Source organism: Triturus cristatus, chromosome 7, assembly GCF_964204655.1.
Source record: "Triturus cristatus chromosome 7, aTriCri1.1, whole genome shotgun sequence".
Taxonomy (NCBI): Eukaryota; Metazoa; Chordata; class Amphibia; order Caudata; family Salamandridae; genus Triturus; species Triturus cristatus.
This window is the reverse complement of record NC_140590.1, coordinates 106651297-106672997: the sequence shown is the minus strand read 5'-3', so window position 1 is coordinate 106672997 and position 21701 is coordinate 106651297.

Genomic DNA, 21701 nt, shown 5'->3' with positions numbered 1-21701 from the left:
GCGAGGAAGACGGACGAGGAGGTAATGCCCCGGTTACTTACCGGTAATCTTCATTACTCCGAGTCCTTATCTTCCTCGCCACAGTATAGTTTCCCTTTCCCTCCCAGCCCCCTTCGTGGCTTCATGTCTGCGGCTTGGTTTCTCAGGTCGTTCAGGAGCTTTCTGTATCCCTTTATGGGATTGGCTGTCGTAGCTGGGGGCCATATTGGAGGGAGAGGGAGACTAGAATGTAAATATGAATTTGGAGTTTCTGTGGGAGCCGAAGGCTCATTTGTTCATACTGTGGCGAGGAAGACAAGGACTCGGAGTAATGAAGATTACCGGTAAGTAACCGGGGCATTACTCAGTTTCTTAATTCCTTACTTTCCCCCAACCCAAAGGGCCCCATCACTGTTCCCCCATCCTTTAGTTTGCCATTCCTCAGTTTCTCTGCCCCTTCGTTTCCCATCAGTCAGTTCCTCCAGCTCTCAGTGCCTACATCACAAGCCCCCCACCCCTCAGGCTCTCCATCTTCCAATATCTCCATCCCCTCCGTTCCACCCTCCCTTCGTTTCCCCATTTCAGTTCTCGCGACTTCACCCTCTCTCCCAGACTTACATGTATGTTTCTCGTCCTCCAGAATACGCCCAGCGCCGCACCCTGCAGGCTGTGATTAACACGACTCTCGAACTTGTAAAGACGGAAATCGACAAGGTGATTCAGCGCAAGATGACCTTCGGTGAGCCCCTTCCCGCTCACCTTCACAGAGACATGGGCTGAGGAGAGAAACAGGGAGCAGCAGCCAGCAGTATAAATAAAGAACAGGCCTAGCCTTGGGGAGGGGGAGCAGGAAGGGCTGCGCTCACAGGTATGCAGGAGAAGCGACCAGCAGGTGGCAGCAGAGACCAGCAGATTGGATGGAGCCGAGATGGACAGACGGGATGGGGGAGAGATTCACAGTAGGCCTGGGCGAAGCACTACGCTACGCTCGCGTAGTTTGCGAAGTTCGCGCTACTTCGCACTACGCGAACTGCACGTAGCACAGTGCGAACACGCGTAGCGTAGTGTTGCGTAGTGCTGCGGTCATTTTTTGCTTGCTCGCGGTCCTCAACGTCAAGTTGGCGACCGCGAGCAAGCAAAATGACATCCTGGCGAGACTTTTTCCTTGTTCGCGATCGCGAGCATGGAAAATAAACCTCCCGGCGAGATTCCCAACGCGAGAAGGTCAGGTTTCTCATTGCGAGGGGTCGCGTATGCTCGCGACCGCTCGCGATGAGAAACTACCAGTTCACGTTGAGAAAGCTGCAGCTCGAGTAAAAATCTACTCGAGCAGCAGAAAACTACAGCTCGCACTGTGCAAGATGCCATTTTCAATGATTGCACAGTGCCGGTTGCTTGTCCGCACTGTGCAATCATTGAAAACAACATCTTGCACAGTGCGAACATGTTACTTCGCAGTTCGCGAAGTGCTACGCGTAGCTCGCGTAGTGCGAACTTCACTTTGCGTAGCTTCGCGAAGTGCTACTTCGCGAACTACGCCCACCCTTAATTCACAGACGTGGGCTGGGGTGAGAAAGAGGGATTAGCCACAAACTATATAATAAACAGACAGGAGAGCCCTTTGGTGGGGAGGGGGAACGACCGAGCTCACACACAGGTAAGGAGGAGAAGCGCCCAGCAGGTGGCAGCAGAGAACAGCAGATTGGATGGAGCCTTGGTGGACAGACACGATGGGGGGCGGGGGAGGAGCTCCAGACACGGCGGAGCAGGAATCAGGCGAGAGTTAGGCGCAGAGCTGGGCAGAGACAATGGAGCAGAGATTACAAGGGAGAATGAAGCACGGATCAGCACATGGGGGTGGGGGTCAAGGGTTGGAGTTAATACTGGGCAGAGCTTTAGAGAAGAGTAAGGCTCTCATTGAGTGCGGTTTTTGGGTGGGAGAAAACTGCTAGTTCCAGCGGGGCCACCAGTTTCAGCAGATCAGAGGTTCGGGGTAGAGATGAGCTGTACAAGACAGGAGGATATACAAGAGTTTCCATAACAGACTGGAGCACCAGGGGAACAGGATTGAGCAAAGGGACAGATGTACTAGGGCCATTTGGTACTCGGGAAGCCTCCAATTTGCTAAATCGCAGGGTTTGCCTCCGCTAAATGGCTTTAAAAAATAATGCTAAACCCACTTTGAGGTTCCGAAACTGGTTCCCGAATCCCACAATGGGTTCAGACATGCATGGCGCGTCACAATTTGGAAGGGACATGTTTAGAGCATTCCTTCTAAACTCAGACCATTTGTAGGTTTCCGACTCCTCGAAGTAGGGAGTAACCCAGTGGCAAAAAAAAGTTTGCTTGGGAGCAGGACATGGTGGAGGGGACCCTGCCAACCCTAAAACCTTTTTTTTTAATTGCTCTTTTATTTCCTTTAAGGAAAATGTGCTGCATTTTAATATTTTCATTTGAATGTGACCATAGACATGGTGGTCTGGTGACCCCAGCAAACCACCATCTCTGCGATGGCCTACAATGGGAAAGAGTCAGAATGCCCATCCTATCTCTTAAATATTGATGGGGTTCAGTTTGCAAAATCTGATTTACCGTGCATAAGTCGGCGCACAATTTGTGACCACTCTTGCGGATGAAAGATTAGTACGTGGGGTGGGGGGGCAAAGCTTTAGAAGATCAAAAATAGCAAAGTGTCAATGAATAGGACTAGACCGCGCGTTAGAGGATTTAACAGGGCAATTCTTTAGAACTGGCACAGTCGAGTGACAGAGGATGGGACAGAATAAAACTGAAAATGTAGGAAAGGACCTCAGCTTTGGAGACAGAAAAAAAAGCTGTGGGAGTTGAATAAAGCAAAGATAAAGAGCTGAAGTTTTGGGAATGTGGCAGAGCAGAGCTCCATGGTGGAGGGCAGAACTGAGCTTTCCTGGAGGGGGACAGGGCAGAGCTTTGCAAAATAGATTCGAACACCCCTTCAGGGGACAGGAAGGAGCAATGCTGTGGGGTCCTGGTCAGAGAAGAGCTTCAGTGGTTAATGTAGAGCAAAGAGTTCCAGGGGAGGTCAGAGTAGAACTTTGAGTCTGCGACAGAGCAGACCTTTAGAGCACTGGGCAGAGATGAAATTGAACAAAGCAAAGCTACAGGGCACTGAAGCTTATGGGGAACAGCAGGAATGAGTTTGGGCGTAAAAAACAGATCAGAGTTTTAGAGCATAGAGCACAGAGCTCCAGCGGAAAGGGTAGAGTTTTAGAGGACACAACCTATGATAAAACATAACGAAGTTTTAGGATAGACTAGAGTGTTAGTGCGGAGAACAGAGCAGAACTTTAGAAGACGGGAGGAAAAACTGTAGGTGATAAGATGAAGATTTATGACTGAAACAGCAGAGCTCTATAGGATAGAGGAGTGGTCCTGAGACAAGAACACCAGAGAGCTTTAGGATAAAGGACAAGGGAGAGGTTTGGAAGATAGGGCAGAGCTTTAGAGGTGAATAAATAGTAGAATTTTATGGCAGATGAGATGGAGCAGATTTGCAAAAGATAGGACATCAGAACTCCAGACTATAAGAAAGAGGAGGGATTCGGATGAAGCAGAGATTTGGGCAATGGGACAGATTCTAGGTTTGGAGAGTAGATTGAAGCGGAGCTTTAGAGCATAGAACACCGGAGGCTTATGAGACAGGGTGAATCAGAGTTTTGTAGGAGTAGGCGTCAGAATTGTAGAAGACGGAACAGAACAGAGATTTACTGGTAAGGATGGAGGAAAGCTTGAGCAGATAGAACAGTGTCGATATTTAGAACAGAGAACAAGTTTCAGCTTTTTATTAGGCACGCTTCCAACTACTTCATTATCAGCAATTGGAAATAACTGTGGGAAAGATGGGAGTGGCGTCCAACATTTAGGTGTCCAACAGAAGAACATATGAACAGGGGGGAGGAAAAATAGCGTGTACGCAGAATAACAATAAAGAGAGCAGAGTTGTAAACTATAGGATGGCGTAGAGCTCTAAGAGGTGAGGATGACAGTTTTAGGGGTTGAAATACAGTAGATTAAATGATGGAAAATAGCGTTAGGGTATAGGAAGGAGTAGAGCTTTTGAGGGTATACGCTCTGGGTATGGAAAGGAGCAGCACTTTAGAAGACAATACAGAGCAGAGTTGCAAACAAGAGGATGATTTAGGGCTCTACAGGTATGATGAGCAGATGAAAGTTTTAGTGGCTCAAATAGAGTAGATTAAATGATGGGAAACAGCTGTGGGTAGCTCTAGGGTACAGGAAGGATGAAAGCTTTTGAGGATCGGCGACAGGTAGGACATAGCAGAACTGTTGGCGAGCTCTTAGACGCCATTTTTTTTCATTCACTAACTGCGCTTTCCATCTTCTTTCATTGCAGCGGATGTGGATGCGCCCTCAATAATTACCAGTACATTCATCAAATTTGAGCCAACAGTGAAGCAAGGTACTTATATGTTTTGTCTTGTTCTCTGCATTTGTCTGTTTTCAGGGTTGATAAAGGGATCGGAGGGGGGAGCCTATTTTATCTCCCTGTCCTTAGTAGAAAAATCTCTACTCCTTGACTTTCCAACATAGTAAGTACATCCCTACTCTGGTAGCGCCATACCGCCTGCACTTCTCAACTCTGCTGTAGCTTCCGCCAACAGACAATGCGCTGTTCTCGCTCCTCTCTCACCACATCAATCCTTGTGTCGGGTCCCCACAAGTCTTACCTGCCGCTTGTAGAGTAGTCTCGAAGGGATGACCTGAACAACCTCCACCGTCTCCCACCTACTCCCCTGTCTGACTGATAAATACCTGACTGGGCGTGTGGTGAAGACGGGGGGAAGGAATCCTAAAGAAGGTGGTGTACCTTTTGGTGAGAGGGCGCGGTGAAGTATGCCATATGGAGATGCAGGAATCCTTCCTGATCCGCTGCCTGTAAGTGCAAACGAACAGGTAATCACAACTGCCCTCACCCACATGCATACACACACACTCTGAGGAAGGACTGTATGGGGGAGTCATAATAGTCACCTGAGGGCGGCACTCCAGGTTCTTTAGATATGCTCCTGTACAACAAAGGAATTTGAAACAGAAGATAAGCGCACCTGTACTGGATAATTAGGCATCAAGGTATGGATTCCAAAACAAAATATGCAGAAGGTACAATAGCGCTCCTGCGCTAACGTAGTGCGGAAAACAAAAGCCAACTGTAATGACGGTAACGCGCTCCTGCGCTTACCGTTGTGCTGCAAGTACAGTGCTCAAACCATCAAAGTGCCCAATTGCACTAGACGGCAACACGCTCCTGCGCTTGCCATAGGTTGAAAGAAACAATAATGCCCCAAAATGTATTTAGACGGTAACGGACTCCTGCGCTTACTGTGATCGAGGAAACACAAGTGCTCCAAGTATGTAGATGGTAACGCGCTCCTGCGCTTGCCATAGGTCCGGTACAGAAAACGGAGAAAAGACACTGCGCTCCAGCGTGCGTTTTCTCCGTGAAGGTAGAGATTACCTCACTGCTCACCAGGAAACAGACAGTTGCAGGTTTGTGTAACGACGCGGTCCTACGCATTTACACACGGAAGGTAGTGTCTGCGCTCCTGCGCAGGCTAGGTGGCAAAAAGGCAGGGAAAGGAAGTTCCACGGCTCCAGTCTGGATATAATAGGAATCAGAAGCACCAGGGGCTGTGTACCGCAGGATCTTAAGCGGTCTAAGCCGGAAGGGCCCTGATGGTGACCTTTGGATATGCTTCCTAGTAGTGGAAGCTAGACTGCCGACTTGCATGCTCCATGTATCATGCACACATATGGATACAGACCGGAAACATGACAGTACCCCCCACCAAAACAGATCTCCCCACCCTACACAGGAGCAGCAGGACGGGGCTTTTGGGGATGGCGCGCATGATAGGCATGGACTAGATTAGGGGCATGACCTACGTGGGATAGTGGCTCCCAGGATCTCTCCTCAGGTCCATACCCTTTCCAGTCTATCAGGTAGAACAGCTTCCCCCTGGTCCTATGTGAATCTAGCACAGCACGCACCTCATTTTCCTCGTGGTCGTCCCTGACAACCGGAGGCAGAGGCGCAGAGGCCAGACCCTCAGGATGAGCCCACTTATGGAGAGACACGTGAAAGATGGGATGCAGTTTCATGTGAAGGGGCAAGGAGAGCTTCATGGATACCCTGTTAATGATTTTGACCATGGCGTAGGGACCGGTACAAAAGGGGGTGGTGATGGACGGAGCATCAGAACCAATCAAACACTCACACCCAGTCAACAGATCTGGGTTTGATCAATCACCGTTCTTTAGCCCACTCTGCCACCCCAGTTCAGACATGGCCAAATGCAAATCAGTCTGACCCTGTGACTCATGGGAACAGTCCAGCCCGAACTGCCAAGCCATACCTTCCCTGGACCGGAAACAAGCTTCCTAGGACCGGTTTCTGGCATTTCAGCCGTCTTCAGCCAGGCTTGCTTGAATCCAGTGGCAAAGTGAACAAGGGACTCACGTCTGAGCATACCCTGCCAACTTATGGCGAACAAAGCGATACAAAAGGGGGTGGTGAATGACGGAGCATCAGAACCAATCAAACACTCACACCCAGTCAACAGATCTGGGTTTGATCCATCACCATTCTTTAGCCCACTCTGCCACCCCAGTTCAGACATGGCCATATGCAAATCAGTCTGACCCTGTGCCTCATGGGAACAGTCCAGCCCGAACTGCCAAGCCATGCCTTCCCTGGACCGGAAACAAGCTGCCTAGGACCGGTATCTGGCATTTCAGCCGTCTTCAGCCAGGCTTGCTTGAATCCAGTGGCAAAGTGAGCAAGGGACTCACGTCTAAGCATACCCTGCCAACTTATGGCAAACAAAGCGGTACAAAAGGGGATGGTGATGGATGGAGCATCAGAACCAATCAAAAACTCAGACCCAGTCAACAGATCTGGGTTTGATCCATCACCATTCTTTAGCCCACTCTGCCACCCCAGTTCAGATATGGCCATATACAAATCAGTCTGACCCTGTGACTCATGGGAACAGTCCAGCCCGAACTGCCAAGCCATACCTTCCCTGGACCGGAAACAAGCTTCCTAGGACCGGTTTCTGGCATTTCAGCCGTCTTCAGCCAGGCTTGCTTGAATCCAGTGGCAAAGTGAACAAGGGACTCACGTCTGAGCATACGCTGCAAACTTTTGGCGAACAAAGCAGTACAAAAGGGGGTGGTGATGGATGGAGCATCAGAACCAATCAAACACTCACACCCAGTCAACAGATCTGGGTTTGATCCATCACCATTCTTTAGCCCACTCTGCCACCCCAGTTCAGACATGGCCATATGCAAATCAGTCTGACCCTGTGCCTCATGGGAACAGTACAGCCCGAACTGCCAAGCCATACCTTCCCTGGACCGGAAACAAGCTTCCTAGGACCGGTTTCTGGCATTTCAGCCGTCTTCAGCCAGGCTTACTTGAATCCAGTGGCAAAGTGAACAAGGGACTCACGTCTGAGCATACCCTGCCAACTTATGGCGAACAAAGCGGTACAAAAGGGGGTGGTGATGGACAGAGCATCAGAACCAATCAAACACTCACACCCAGTCAACAGATCTGGGTTTGATCCATCACCGTTCTTTAGCCCACTCTGCCACCCCAGTTCAGACATGGCCATATGCAAATCAGTCTGACCCTGTGCCTCATGGGAACAGTCCAGCCCGAACTGCCAAGCCATGCCTTCCCTGGACCAGAAACAGACTTCCTAGGACCGGTTTCTGGCATTTCAGCCGTCTTCAGCCTGGCTTGCTTGAATCACGTGGCAAAGTGAGCAAGGTACTCACGTCTGAGCATACCCTGCCAACTTATGGCGAACAAAGCGGTACAAAAGGGGGTTGTGATGGACGGAGCATCAGAACCAAGCAAACACTCACACCCAGTCAACAGATCTGGGTTTGATCCATCACTGTTCTTTAGCCCACTCTGCCACCCCAGTTCAGACATGGCCATATGCAAATCAGTCTGACCCTGTGCCAGAAACCGGTCCTAGGAAGCTTGTTTCCGGTCCAGGGAAGACATGGCTTGGCAGTTCGGGCTGGACTGTTCCCATGAGGCACAGGGTCAGACTGATTTGCATATGGCCATGCACATTGAGGTTCTTAATGGAGACCCATACTTTATCACCAATTTTATAATCTGGGGCGGCCTGCCTGTGTGTGTCCGCATTGTGTTTGTTGGTTTCTTTGGCCTTGGCTAGTTCGAACCGAGCTTGCAGCCATAGGTCACATAGCAGGGTATGATATTCGTGCACCATGGGTAGAGGGCTGGTTTGAGATACTTCCCAGGGCACAGTTTGTGGATGTCGACTTTGAAGACAAATGAAAGGTGACATCCCAATGGAAGCGTGTTTGTTGTTATTGTAGGCGTACTCCACCATCCATAGGATTTCTGACCAGTCCTTCTCATTAGTGAGAAGCAAACAACTGAGGTATTGTTCCGTGGTTTGGTTGGTCCTTTCCGCCTGACCGTCGGTTTGGGGATGGTAGGCAGAGGACAGATGTACCTCCATCCCTATGGTGTCGCATACTGCTCCCCAGAACTGGGATATGAATTGGGAGTCTCTGTCGGTTATTAATACCGAAGGAATCCCGTGCAGTCGAACTACGTTGTTCATGAAGATCACAGCTAGTTCAACAGCAGATGGGAGCTTTCTCAAAGGTATGCAATGTGCCAGTTTGGTCAGATGATCCACTATGGTGAGTATGGTGGTACAGCCGGTGCAGGTTCGGGGTAGTTCAATGACGAAATCCATTGATACTGTGTGCCACGGGTATAGAGGAATGGGGATAGGATGTAAAAATCCCACTGTAGGCTGGGGTTGGGTCTTTCCTTGTGCACAGGTATAACAGCGGGCTATTTACGCATGGACATCATCGTTCATGGATGGTCACCAGAAGTGTCTAGTCAATTGATCCAGGGTTTTGTGGTTATCCAGGGTGCAAGAACAGTACGTGGTTGTGGCACATATACAGGGCTTGTTGCTGGTGTTGTAGCAAGGGTAGGAAGTAGTTATCTCCTTTGTATAGGAACCCATCTCGTATGGCAATCCCAGTAAGGTCTCCAATCCATTCTTCCAGTTTCCTCAGTTTGATGTCGTCGTGTAACTTGGACACAAAAGAGGAGGAAAGGATCACACCCTGGAAACACCGTTCCGGTAGGATGGAGGAAGGTTCTGCTTTGCCTATTCCTTCACTGGTTTCTCCTATTCTAGACAGGGCGTCCGCTTTAGCATTCTCTTTTCCCGGTCTCAATGTGAAAATTAAATCATATTCGTTGAGGAATAAGGTCCATCGCAGTTGACGGGAAGTGATAGCTCTGGCAGAGCGAAGAAATTGCAGATTCCTATGATCCGTGAAGAGGGCCACTGGATGTCTGGCATCTTTCAGGTAATGACCCCATTCCTCCAATACTGCTTTAATGGCTAGGAGCTCTCGATCAGACACCATGTAGTTTCTTTCTGCTGGTTTCAGTTTTCAAGAGTAGTAGGCCACGGAATGCAATAAACCTGTTTTGGTGTCTCTTTGAGATAGCACTCCTCCCAGAGCGCTTTGTGAGGCATCAGCTTCGACTATGAATGGTTGTTCATGATTGGGATGCATAAGTATGGGTGCACTAGTGAACCCGGCTTTCAACTCTAGAAAGGCTTTCTCAGCTCCATGATCCCATACGAACTTTGTTCCTTTACGTAACAACCGTATGATGGGGTGATGGTTTCAGAAAAACCTGAGATGAATCAACGGCAGTAGTTGGCAAAACCCAGGATTTGCTGGACCTGTTTTAGAGAACTCGGGCACGGCCATTACAACACGGAATCGACCTTTTTCATGTCCATTTTGACTCCTGCAGGGGTCAGGATGTGCCCCAGGAATTCTACCTCGGTAGTGTGGAACACACTTTTTTCCAGCTTGACATACAGGCTATGCTGTTCAACCTCCACCGTCTCCCACCTACTCCCCTGTCTGACTGGTAAATACCTGACTGAGGGTGTGGTGAAGACCGGGGGAAGGAATCCTAAAGAAGATGGTTTACCTTTTGGTGAGAGGGCGCAGTGAAGTATGCCATATGGAGATGCAGGAATCCTTCCTGAACCACTGCCTGTAAGTACAAACGAACAGGTAATCACAACTGCCCTCACCCACATACATACACACACACTCTGAGGAAGGACTGTATGGGGGAGTAGTAATAGTATCCTGAGGGCAGCACTCCAGGTACTTTAGATATGCTCCTGTACACCAAAGGAATTTGAAACAGAAGATAAGCGCATCTGTGCTGGATAATTAGGCATCAAGGTATGGATTCCAAAACAAAATATGCAGACGGTACATTAGCGCTCCTGCGCTTACGTAGTATGGAAAACAACAGACAACTGTAAGGACGGTAATGCGCTCTTGCACTTACAGATGTGCTGCAAATAAAGTGCTCAAACCATCAAAGCGCCCAATTGTACTAGACGGCAACGTGCTTCTGTGCTTGCCGTAGGTTGAAAGAAACTGAGGTTCTGTAGCGATCCGAACCCGTGAATTCGGTATCGTAGTACTGACACGATTTTGGTACCAATGAACCGCAAATGATCCATTATATGCATAACAGTGTTTTCGCTACGCAACTAGCATGAATTCACTGAGAAATAGGGCATTCTGTTGTAAAGTCATGGCATCCATTTTAGTTACGGCATCCATTTTGTTTCTTGCCCTCACATAGTCAATGAACGGGCGATGACCCCGGCAGAGTCACCTTGTTAAGGACACGTAAGCCCGAGCCCCGAGAAAGGCTGACGCTACATGACTAGGCAGAATCAAGCTGCCTCCCCTGCCTGAGGCCAGTCCTGCTATACTGGTTCTCGTGTCCGTTGTCCTGACTGAAAGGCCGAAGACGGTAGCCATGCCCGTTTATGATCCATAAACACCTCTTATCCTACTTTTCAATCCTTTGCACCTGGCTCTGCTCCTCTCCTTCTGGGCTTTTACAATGGGGAGGTTACGATTTTTATGATGGGGAGGTTCGGACAAAGAATGGAAAACTGTCAAGGGAATCAGATCGAATACCGAAATCCTACGATTAATTATTGTTTGATGTCTATTTACTGTTTGTTTGGGATACCGGGTTGGGCATGAGAAATATTCGTGTAATGTAGCCTAAAGACATTTTGCGTGTATTTAAAGAACAACCCACTTAATGCAATTTGAACAGTCTCGTAGATTCTGCCTCTGTGTGGTTCCTATGACTTCTGTGTCCCTGCAGTAAATAAACCTTGGTCTTTGACGCCACCATCGAGAAGCCCGTGTCTCTGTTTATTTGTGCACCGAGACAGGAGGAACACAGGGGTCTTTGGGTGTTGTTTCCCTGACACCTCTGGACTCTTAAAAGTCCAGAACCTCAAATTGGCGCCCAACGTGGGGCGACGTCATCCGGTACCGGTCCAAAGCCTGAAAAGTTCGAGAAGTTTTGTGTGAAGATTCCGAAGGGAGGTACCCCGCTTCATCGATCCCTGCATGTCGTAAAAGTGGCCCGACGATCTCTTCCACGAGGGTTCCCGTTCCCAGACGGCTACAGAGGACCGCTGCCCTGACTGTCGCCCTGTCTTGGACCCGAGGTGCAGACCTTAGTACGGCGAGACGTAGACGGGTTCTCCTTGGTGACGTCTTCCACATTTCAGTTAAGTATTAAGTGGGCTACGCTCAGTTTGGTTGTTCCTTGTTGCTCTGGTTTAATTCGTAGATTATCATCGGTTGCTCTTGTTTAGATAATCTTTGTTTGGTATTAGTTCATTTTGGTAGGCCTAAGTTCTTTGCGCATTTTGGTTGGAATTTGTCTTTGTTTGTCATGACTACCAGTAGTAATTGTTTCTTGTCCTGGTTACGTTGCAACGAGGATTCCCGGTTAGAGGATTCGTGTTCGGTTCCTCCGATTGGAACTCCTACATATGAGCTCTATTGTAAACATGGTGTTGGTCCTATTGCGTATAATGAAGTATGGGTCCGTTATACCAGAAAAGATGGTGTCCTTAGTTGGCCACCGCATGGTAGCTTCGAAACCGAAATTCTAGACAATCTAGAAAAGAAGTTGTTTAAGAGAAAAGCCCGGCCGGCAATGTTTGATTCTTTTCGCGTATGGCGTAAAGAAGCCAAACAGAGAGAAATTAGGAAGACGAAGAAAGAACAGAAAGAGAAAGGGTTGACTTTAATGGAGTCTGCTAGGCAGCTGCATGTCAACGAGACTGAGAAAGCAATGGAGATGGCGAATAGAAAATATAATTTGGCAATTGATAAATGTTACCCTGTATTGCCATCTTGTCCTACTAAGCCGATGGAGGATCATGAGAAGGATCCTCTGTTGTCTTACCTGTTGAATTCACCTCCACCGTATGCACAGGGTATTACAGTACCACAGTTACTACCTGTTGTACAGCCAGCTGCTGGTCAGCCTGGAATAGTTGCTCCACTTCCTTTGATTCCAGCTCCTGTCCTTCCCGTGGTTAACGTTCCTTCGGCACCCCCTCTTCCTGGGTCGCCTGCTCCGCCTTTGCCTGTCGTTTCGCAAACTGCTTTACCTGCTACTCCTACCCTTACTATTTCATCTGCTCCAGCTGCCCTATCGCCGAACCCTGTGAACATTCTGACTCCGCTTTCCGTTCGTCGGAAAATAACCGACTCCGTAACTAATATCTTAACTCCTCTCTACAGGTCTTTAATTGGGACCCCCGTTTCTGACTCTATACAGAGACGTAGCCAGCTTCCTGGTCCTCAGGAACGAGACATGTTAGATTCGACAGCTCTTAGGTGGATGTCGAAAGCTGTGAAGTATGATGCACAAAGAGTGTTAGATACTTTTATGCAATGGAATGAACCTACTCAACGTTATGTTTTTGACGTGATGTGTTCTCTCGTGCATGAAGAATGGGAAGATGATGACTTAGATTCCGTCCCCTCTGATTTGATAAATATTCAACAGAAGTTTGCCGCAGGAATGGTGATAGGTTCAGAAGTAAGGGGAGCGATAGAACTGATTTTAGCTCATAGGGATGATTCCCCTCTTCGAGCGACAAGAGACCCTGATGGTTCACCGATTACTACTAGGAAAAAACGAGGTCAATATCCGATGAGGGAAGTTCCGCCGATATGGCGTGATGCAGTTCAAGCTGATGGGGCTAATAATATTGTAGCTGCCCCGGCACATTTCCAGAGAGTGTGGATACACATCCCTTGGAAACGTGCCGAAGTGTTAGCAGTAAAACAAGCGTTACCAGACCCACGTAAAAATCCTGCTGGTTATTACAAAGAGTTAACGCAGACAGTTCAAGCGTGCATCATGAATTTGGCAGACATTGAAATGTTATTTGGTAATGTAGTGCCACAGCCTATATGGGCCAAGATTCGGCAAGAGAACCACCCAGTCGCCTTAGGAGGTGATTGGCCAGTTATTGTAGCAGCAGATGCGCAACAAGTTGGCGGTGCTAAACCTGAACCTCTGATTGCTGCCCTACCTGGCAGAATAATTAATCTGATGAAAACGCTGATGCCAGCGTTACGAGTCAATTGGGATAAACTATCGGCATGCAAACAAAAGAAGGACGAAAGTGTCTCTGACTTTTTCACTAGATTTGAAGAGACCTTCGTAGACCACAGTGGGCAAGATATGAGTACTGAAGGAGGCCAGAGATTGTTTGTCGACAAATTCGTGTTTAATTTACTACCTGAACTTAGTAACAAGTTAAAGGATTCTGATAGTGCATGGGCAGTGTCGACGACAGCACAGATACTTGCAACTGCTCAGTATTACGAGAATAGAGAGAAAGAAGAGAAGGAAAAGTCAGAAAAGAAAACAAAAGATTTAAAGACTAAAGTTCTTTTGCAACAGGCGTATCCGCCTCGTTCGAATCAGTCAGATTCACAGCAGCGACCCCAGTTTCAGCAACAGCCACAATTCCAGCAAGGGACGTCCCAAAGATCTAATTATGGTTTTTCCCGACAACAGTTAGCATGGAATCAGTGTGCCTATTGTAAAAAGGAGGGTCACTATAAGAATGAGTGTCCGGTACTGCACGCACAGACTAGTGGTGTCCCAGCTCAGAGAAGTACTGTTGGGTTTACGCAAACTCCTAGAGGTAGAGGACGTGGTACTATGACACCACAGGCCGATCGCCAATCGAATTATTTCGATCAGCGAAATGCACAATCTGCGCAAACAGGTAGATCTCCACAGTATCATGTTGAAGATTATTATGATCATAATGAGGAGATTCAGAGAAGCGAGTACTAGGACAGCCACAGGCAAAGAGAGGGAGTAGTATCAGTTCCAGTCGATCAGAGTAGACCTTATGTCGCAGTAGTTACCTCAGGCGTGGTCGAACCGTTTCTGTTGGATACTGGTGCGGCAAAAAGTTCAATTATGCATGCGAAACTCCCTGGCGCACCTTTGTCTGGCTTAACGAACACTTCAGTAGGTTTCTCAGGCGCCCCTGTTCACAATCCTGTTTCTAGTCCTTTATCAATATCTGTTGGGCCATGCGAACTAGAAGCACCCCTTATTCTAACAACCGGTTGTAATGAGAATCTACTTGGTTTAGATCTGTTGAAACGCCTACATGCGACACTGTACTGTTCTCCTTCGGGAGTACAGCTCACATTAGGCAAGAGAGTCATCTCTCCAATGTATATGTCGATGGATAAGCTCCCACCGGAGCTGCGTTCTCTCCCTGATACTCTTTGGGCAACTGGTCCTAACGATGTAGGCCTCTTGGAAATTCCCCCTTATGTGGTAAGTTTGAAAGCGAATGTTAAATTCCCACGAATCCCACAGTATCGGATCTCGAATGAAGGGGAACGAGCACTCTTACTGATTGTGAAAGACTTAATACAGAAAGATGTGATTGAGGAAACTAGAGGAAATGTCTGCAATAGTCCTGTTTTGCCGATTTTGAAACGTACTGACCCATCCAAACCTCCAATCTACAGATTTGTGATTGACCTCAGAGAAGTTAACAAAATAGTGATTCCACAGTTTCCTGTGGTCCCAGATATCACTGCATTATTGACGTTGATTCCTGCCTCAGCCTCATGGTTTACAGTTATCGACTTGAAAAATGCATTTTTCAGCATTCCCATAGCCGAGGAAAGTAGAGACATTTTTGGTTTCTCCTTAGGAGGTCGCAGTTTCAGATTCAAGCGCGCTCCACAAGGTTATTGTGAGAGCCCTTCAATTTACAGCCAAGCATTGAAGAGTCAATTAGATACTCTTGTACTTCCTCCTGGTGTTGCTCTGATCCAATACGTAGACGATCTTTTACTGGCTGCTGATGACAAGGAAACTTGCAAAGCAGCTACAATTTCTCTATTACGTCATTTGTCAGACTTACATCACAAGGTGTCACCTTCTAAACTGCAATATTGTTGCCAAGAAGTGACCTACTTAGGTCATCTTTTGTCAAAGGAGGGAAGAAGGTTGACCCCAGAGAGAATCAAAGCAATCTCGCAGATGACTGTACCAAGCACACAGAGAGAAGTGCGTGCGTTTTTGGGTATTACGTCATACTGTAGGCAATGGATCCCAAATTTTTCTCTCATGGCAAAACCATTGGTAGCCCTGACTGGAAAAGGTGTTCCGAGCCCTTTGCCATGGTCTGATGAATGTCAGCAGAGTTTCTCTGACTTACGTGATGCGTTGTGTTCAGCTCCTGTGTTGGGTACTCCTGACTACAGTAAGCCGTTTACACTATATGTACATGAAAGAGAAGGTTGTGCATTGAGTGTTTTAACGCAACAATTTGGTGACAAACAGCGGCCTTGTGCATATTTCTCATCCACATTAGATCCGGTAGCCAGAGCATTGCCGAGTTGTTTGAGAGCTACAGCAGCAGCTGCAGTGTCTATTCGACAGTCTGCTGGACTAATCGTGAACAACATGTTAATAGTCATGGTTCCACATGCTGTGGATACACTCATGAATCGAACGAAAACTCAGCACCTCACCAGTGCTAGACTATCAGGCTACGAGCTGACACTTTTGGCAAGTCACATTCAGATCAAGCGATGCAACATACTGAATCCAGCAACGTTGTTGCCGACTACTCAGGAGTCGAGTGATTCAGGGCCTCATGATTGTTGTTTCAGAACTGAGGAAGAGACAAAAGGTCGGATTGATTTAAAAGACACTCCATTGCCAGATCCAGACGGCACTTTATATGTCGATGGGTCTTGTTTTAAGTTACAGAATGGTGATGTGACGGCCGCGTATGCAGTTACGACTTTGAGTACGATTGTTGAGACTGCAAGAGTAAGTCAGAATTCTGCCCAAGCTGCAGAATTAATTGCACTAACAAGAGCGTGTGTTTTAGCTGAGGGAAAGAGAGTGAATGTGTTTACTGACAGCCAATATGCCTTCGGCGTATCACATAACTTTGGACGTCTCTGGAGAGAAAGAGGTTTTCTCACATCCCATGGGACTAAGATCCAACATGGACAGTTAGTCAGTGATCTATTGGAATCTCTGACCCTACCGAATGAAGTTGCGATTGTGAAGTGCAGTGCACATCGAAAGCTTACGGATGATGTTGGCCGTGGAAATGCGTTTGCTGATGAGGTCGCCAAAGAGACGGCCAAGAACATGACGAGCCGAATGTATGTTGCAACGTCTGCAAGATGGATTGCTGAATCAGGGATGTGTGAGAATACGATTGAAAGTGTGAAGGCAATCCAGAATGAAGCAACTGAAAATGAGAAGAATGAATGGAAGGAGAAAACGGGTAAAATGGATTCAAGTGGATGTTGGGTTGATTTGTCTGTACAGCAACGTTGGATGTTACCTGATGCGTATGTACTTGCGGTAGTCACGATGGCGCATGGAGCGGCGCACATCAGTTCGAAAGGGATCTGTAAAATGTTAGCTCCAGTATGGAAGAACGATGGAATTACTAAGTGTGCGGAAAGAGTGGTGAAAAACTGCATGATATGCCTGATGCATAATCCTGGCAAGGGAACCCCAACCCCAACTGGTCATTTTGCTCCCCCTTCTTGTCCCTTTGAAGTGATTCAGTTGGATTATATCCACATGGATAGGTGTAACAATCTTAAATACGTCCTAGTGGTAGTCTGTGCCTTTTCAAGATGGATTGAGGCATATCCGTTGAAGGATAACACTGCTATGTCCACTGCCAAAATCCTCCTCAAAGAATACTTCCCCAGGTATGGTATGCCACGGATTGTTTGGTCGGACAATGGAAGTGAGTTTGTAGGGAAAGTTATGAAGAGTGTGTGTGCGGGTCTGGGTATTAACCAAAAATTCCACATTGCGAATCACCCACAGTCAGCGGGTTTGGTTGAAGGGTACAATGGCACCCTGAAGCTGAAACTTGCTAAAATTCAAGCTTCCACTGGTCTCTCCTGGCCAGAAGCACTGCCTTTAGCTCTACTGTCCACCAGAGCGACTGTACACTCTCGAGTAGGGTTTAGCCCATATGAGATTGTGTTCGGTCGTCCTGCTAATGTTTGGGGAGTCCCTAGGCCAAAGGAATTCAAACAGATTGAATACCCAATGTTGATTGATTATCTTTATGATCTGACTGCTAAATTAAGCCTTATTCATCAACAGGTATTCGAATCCTTGCCTAAACTGCCAGAGAGTCCAGGCCACACGTTGAAACCAGGCGACCAAGTTGTAGTTCGGAATTTCGAACGAACTCGGAACCTCCAGCCAAGGTTCGTGGGTCCGTTCCAGGTACTCCTCACAACAAAAACTGCTGTACGCCTAGCTGGAAGGAAAAATTGGGTGCACGCTAGCCATACGAAGCGTGTCCCTCTCCCACTCCCCTATGACAATTGGGTTAGACAGGGATTTGGTGTATCCGAGACAGAACCTGTTCCTAGGCACATCCTTTTCAGTGATGCAGAGTACATAACGGACCACCCACGAACTGAAACACAGAACTTTGACACCTCAGCAGGAACCGCTCCTTTGAATCCTGGACCGAGTATTGTACAAAGTGAACATTTGCCACCTGTGGAGTCGAACATTTCCGCACCTGTAGACCAGCTATTTCAAGATCAGACAAGACCCGGAAAGTACAGATATAATCTACGTTCTCATGTTATGAACTAATGACATTGCATAATTACCTTTCTGTTTGAAAACTGTTTTGATCTTACTGCATTCCATTCAGTCAGGAAGTTTGCTCTAAATTTTTATCTTTTTGTTTTTATTGTTTCTCTCACCTTGCCGTCTGGGTTACCGTAGGGTCGTAACGTGTGCCTTGTTTTAATTTGCAGGGAATCAGACACAAGGTCGGTTTCTTCTGTCTATCTTGGGAACTCCCAGGGTAAACAGAGGCAAGTTTTTAACAGGTACAAACCATCCGTTGCGAACGGTTATAGAAGATGGAGCTTCCTGAACTGCGACGGGTTAATGTCATAAATGTGCACAAGACAAAGCTATATGACATATTATATAGCAAATGTTTTCTAATGCAATGTACTCTGACACTTCTAATTGTTTTGATAACTTTGGTAGGCGGAATTATTTTTGGTATTCAGTTGATCTTTACACCTGTTACATCTACAGTATCTCCCCATGTTCCTGTTTCTCCGACTGTTGTTTCTCTTCATTCTTTCCATCCTTTTCCTGCCCACGAGCAAGCTCGACGCTCTGAGTTTATAAATAACACTTTCATTCAGCTCTTGCACCAACATCAACTAGTGGTTAACACAACAAACTGCTGGGTGTGTGGCTTGATACCACATACCATGGACAAGGGCATCCCTTATCTGGTTCTGCCCTTTAGTTATAATGGATCATTCTGGGCATTTCAGACCATGTTCGCTTATGCCCTAGAGACCTATCCTCCACGACGTCCGCGTTCCACTCGGTATAACTCTGCTAATAGAGCCTTGGTAAAAGGAATCACTGACATGGTTAGAGATGTCAATAACACTCCGTTCATTCCCAAGGATGAATTGCGAGTTTACATGGGTTGGAATGTTACAGAATATGGCATTACTCTGGGTGAGAACAAACGTAAAAGCTCGACTCCGATCTGGGTCGTACCTCACCAAGGTCAGGTCTGTTTGCAAGGAAATGGGAGGAATCCGAAAGCTCGACTAGGGAAGAGTGACTGTATCGAAACATATGTTTTCCCGTCACAGTCTTCCCCTACATTCTTAGCTGCTAAGGGTACCTATTTTGTTTGCCAAGACAGAGCATACACATGGCTGCCTGCTGACTTCTCAGGCTCATGTTATATCGCTCAACTGCTACCTCCGACATACACTGCTGCACCGGACTATCACAAAACTAGAGTTGTGAGAGGTGTTTTCAGTAAGGAAGATACTACTGGCCAAGAAGCAGGAGACTTCTTCAAAGGTTTCCTTCCGTTCTGGGGGCCTATGGCCAACAGTAGAAACTTACGTCAACTAACACGGGTAGTTGAATCCACTATCACCGAAACTGCGGGTGCCCTTAGTAACCTGACAGCTGAGCTTCAAGCGGATCGCCTCATGACGTTACAGAACCGTATGGTTCTTGATGTGTTACTTGCAGATCGAGGTGGAGTGTGTAAGATGATCCAATCGAGTTGCTGTGTTTTTATCCCAGATAATGCGCCAACGGTGTACAAGGCCATCTCTAAGTTACATAAGATCTCTGACTCTATTCATGTAGAGGAAGGTGACTGGTCATTAATGGGATGGTTCTGGAGCCTGTTGTGTTGCGTTAGTATTTTTATTTTCGTGCTGTCTCATTGTTCAGTGTGGTCCTGCCTTATGTAACCTCTGCATTTCAACATGCGTAAGAAGACCACCTGTTTTTAGAGATACGCCACGGGATTGAGTAATGCTTCAACAACATATCAGTGACCTGATGAACATAGAAATGGATTCTGACATAGAGTGAGTTATTGCCTATGTAAGGGCAAAAGGACGGTCTGAGGTTCTGTAGCGATCCGAACCCGTGAATTCGGTATCGTATTACTGACACGATTTTGGTACCAATGAACCGCAAATGATCCATTATATGCATAACAGTGTTTTCGCTACGCAACTAGCATGAATTCACTGAGAAATAGGGCATTCTGTTGTAAAGTCATGGCATCCATTTTGTTTCTTGCCCTCACATAGTCAATGAACGGGCGATGACCCCGGCAGAGTCACCTTGTTAAGGACACGTAAGCCCGAGCCCCGAGAAAGGCTGACGCTACATGACTAGGCAGAATCAAGCTGCCTCCCCTGCCTGAGGCCAGTCCTGCTATACTGGTTCTCGTGTCCGTTGTCCTGACTGAAAGGCCGAAGACGGTAGCCATGCCCGTTTATGATCCATAAACACCTCTTATCCTACTTTTCAATCCTTTGCACCTGGCTCTGCTCCTCTCCTTCTGGGCTTTTACAATGGGGAGATTACGATTTTTATGATGGGGAGGTTCGGACAAAGAATGGAAAACTGTCAAGGGAATCTGATCGAATACCGAAATCCTACGATTAATTATTGTTTGATGTCTATTTACTGTTTGTTTGGGATACCGCGTTGGGCATGAGAAATATTTGTGTAATGTAGCCTAAAGGCATTTTGCGTGTATTTAAAGAACAACCCACTTAATGCAATTTCAACAGTCTCGTAGATTCTGCCTCTGTGTGGTTCCTATGACTTCTGTGTCCCTGCAGTAAATAAACCTTGGTCTTTGACGCCACCATCGAGAAGCCCGTGTCTCTGTTTATTTGTGCACCGAGACAGGAGGAACTCAGGGGTCTTTGGGTGTTGTTTCCCTGACACCTCTGGACTCTTAAAAGTCCAGAACCTCAAAACAATGCCCCAAATTGAATTTAGACAGTAACGCGCTCCTGCGCTTACGTAGTGCGGAAAACAGCAGCCAACTGTAAGGATGGTAACGCACTACTGCGTTTACCGTTGTGCTGCAAGTAAAGTGCTCAAACCATCAAAGCGCCCAATTGCACTAGACGGCAATGCGCTCCTGCGCTTGCCGTCAGATGAAAGAAACAATAATGCCCCAAAATGTATTTAGACGGTAACGTGCTCCAGCGCTTACTGTTACCGAGGAAACACAAGTGCCCCAAGTATGTAGATGGCAACGCGCTCCTGCGCTTACCGTAGGTTCGGTACAGAAAACGGAGAAAAGACACCGCGCTCGGCGTGTGTTTTCTCCGTGAAGGTAGAGATTGCCTCACTGCTCACCAGGAAACAGACAGTTGCAGGTGTGTGTAACGACGCCGTCTTACGCGTTTACACACGGAAGGTAATGTCGGCGCTTCTGCGCCGGCTACGAGGCAAAAAGGCAGGGAAAGGCAGTTCCACAGCTCCAGTCTAGATATAATAGGAATCAGAAGCACCAAGTATTTTTTACTGCGGGATCTTAAGCAGTCTCAGCCGGAAGTGCCCTGGTGGTGACCTTCGGATATGCTTCCTAGTAGTGGAAGCTAGACTGCTGACTTGCATGCCCCATGTATCATGCACACACACGGATACGGACCGGAAACATGACACTTATGGTCTACCATCCCAAGCTCTTACACCTCAAATGTTGTCCTTGTAAGGGAATTCACATCCATACTCTGCAATCTGGATGCTCAAAATTACAGGGAACTTGCAGATACAGTGGCGTCTATTCTTCTGCATCTCTGCAAAGATTTCAGCTCGAAACGAGACTAAGTATCTGTAATCG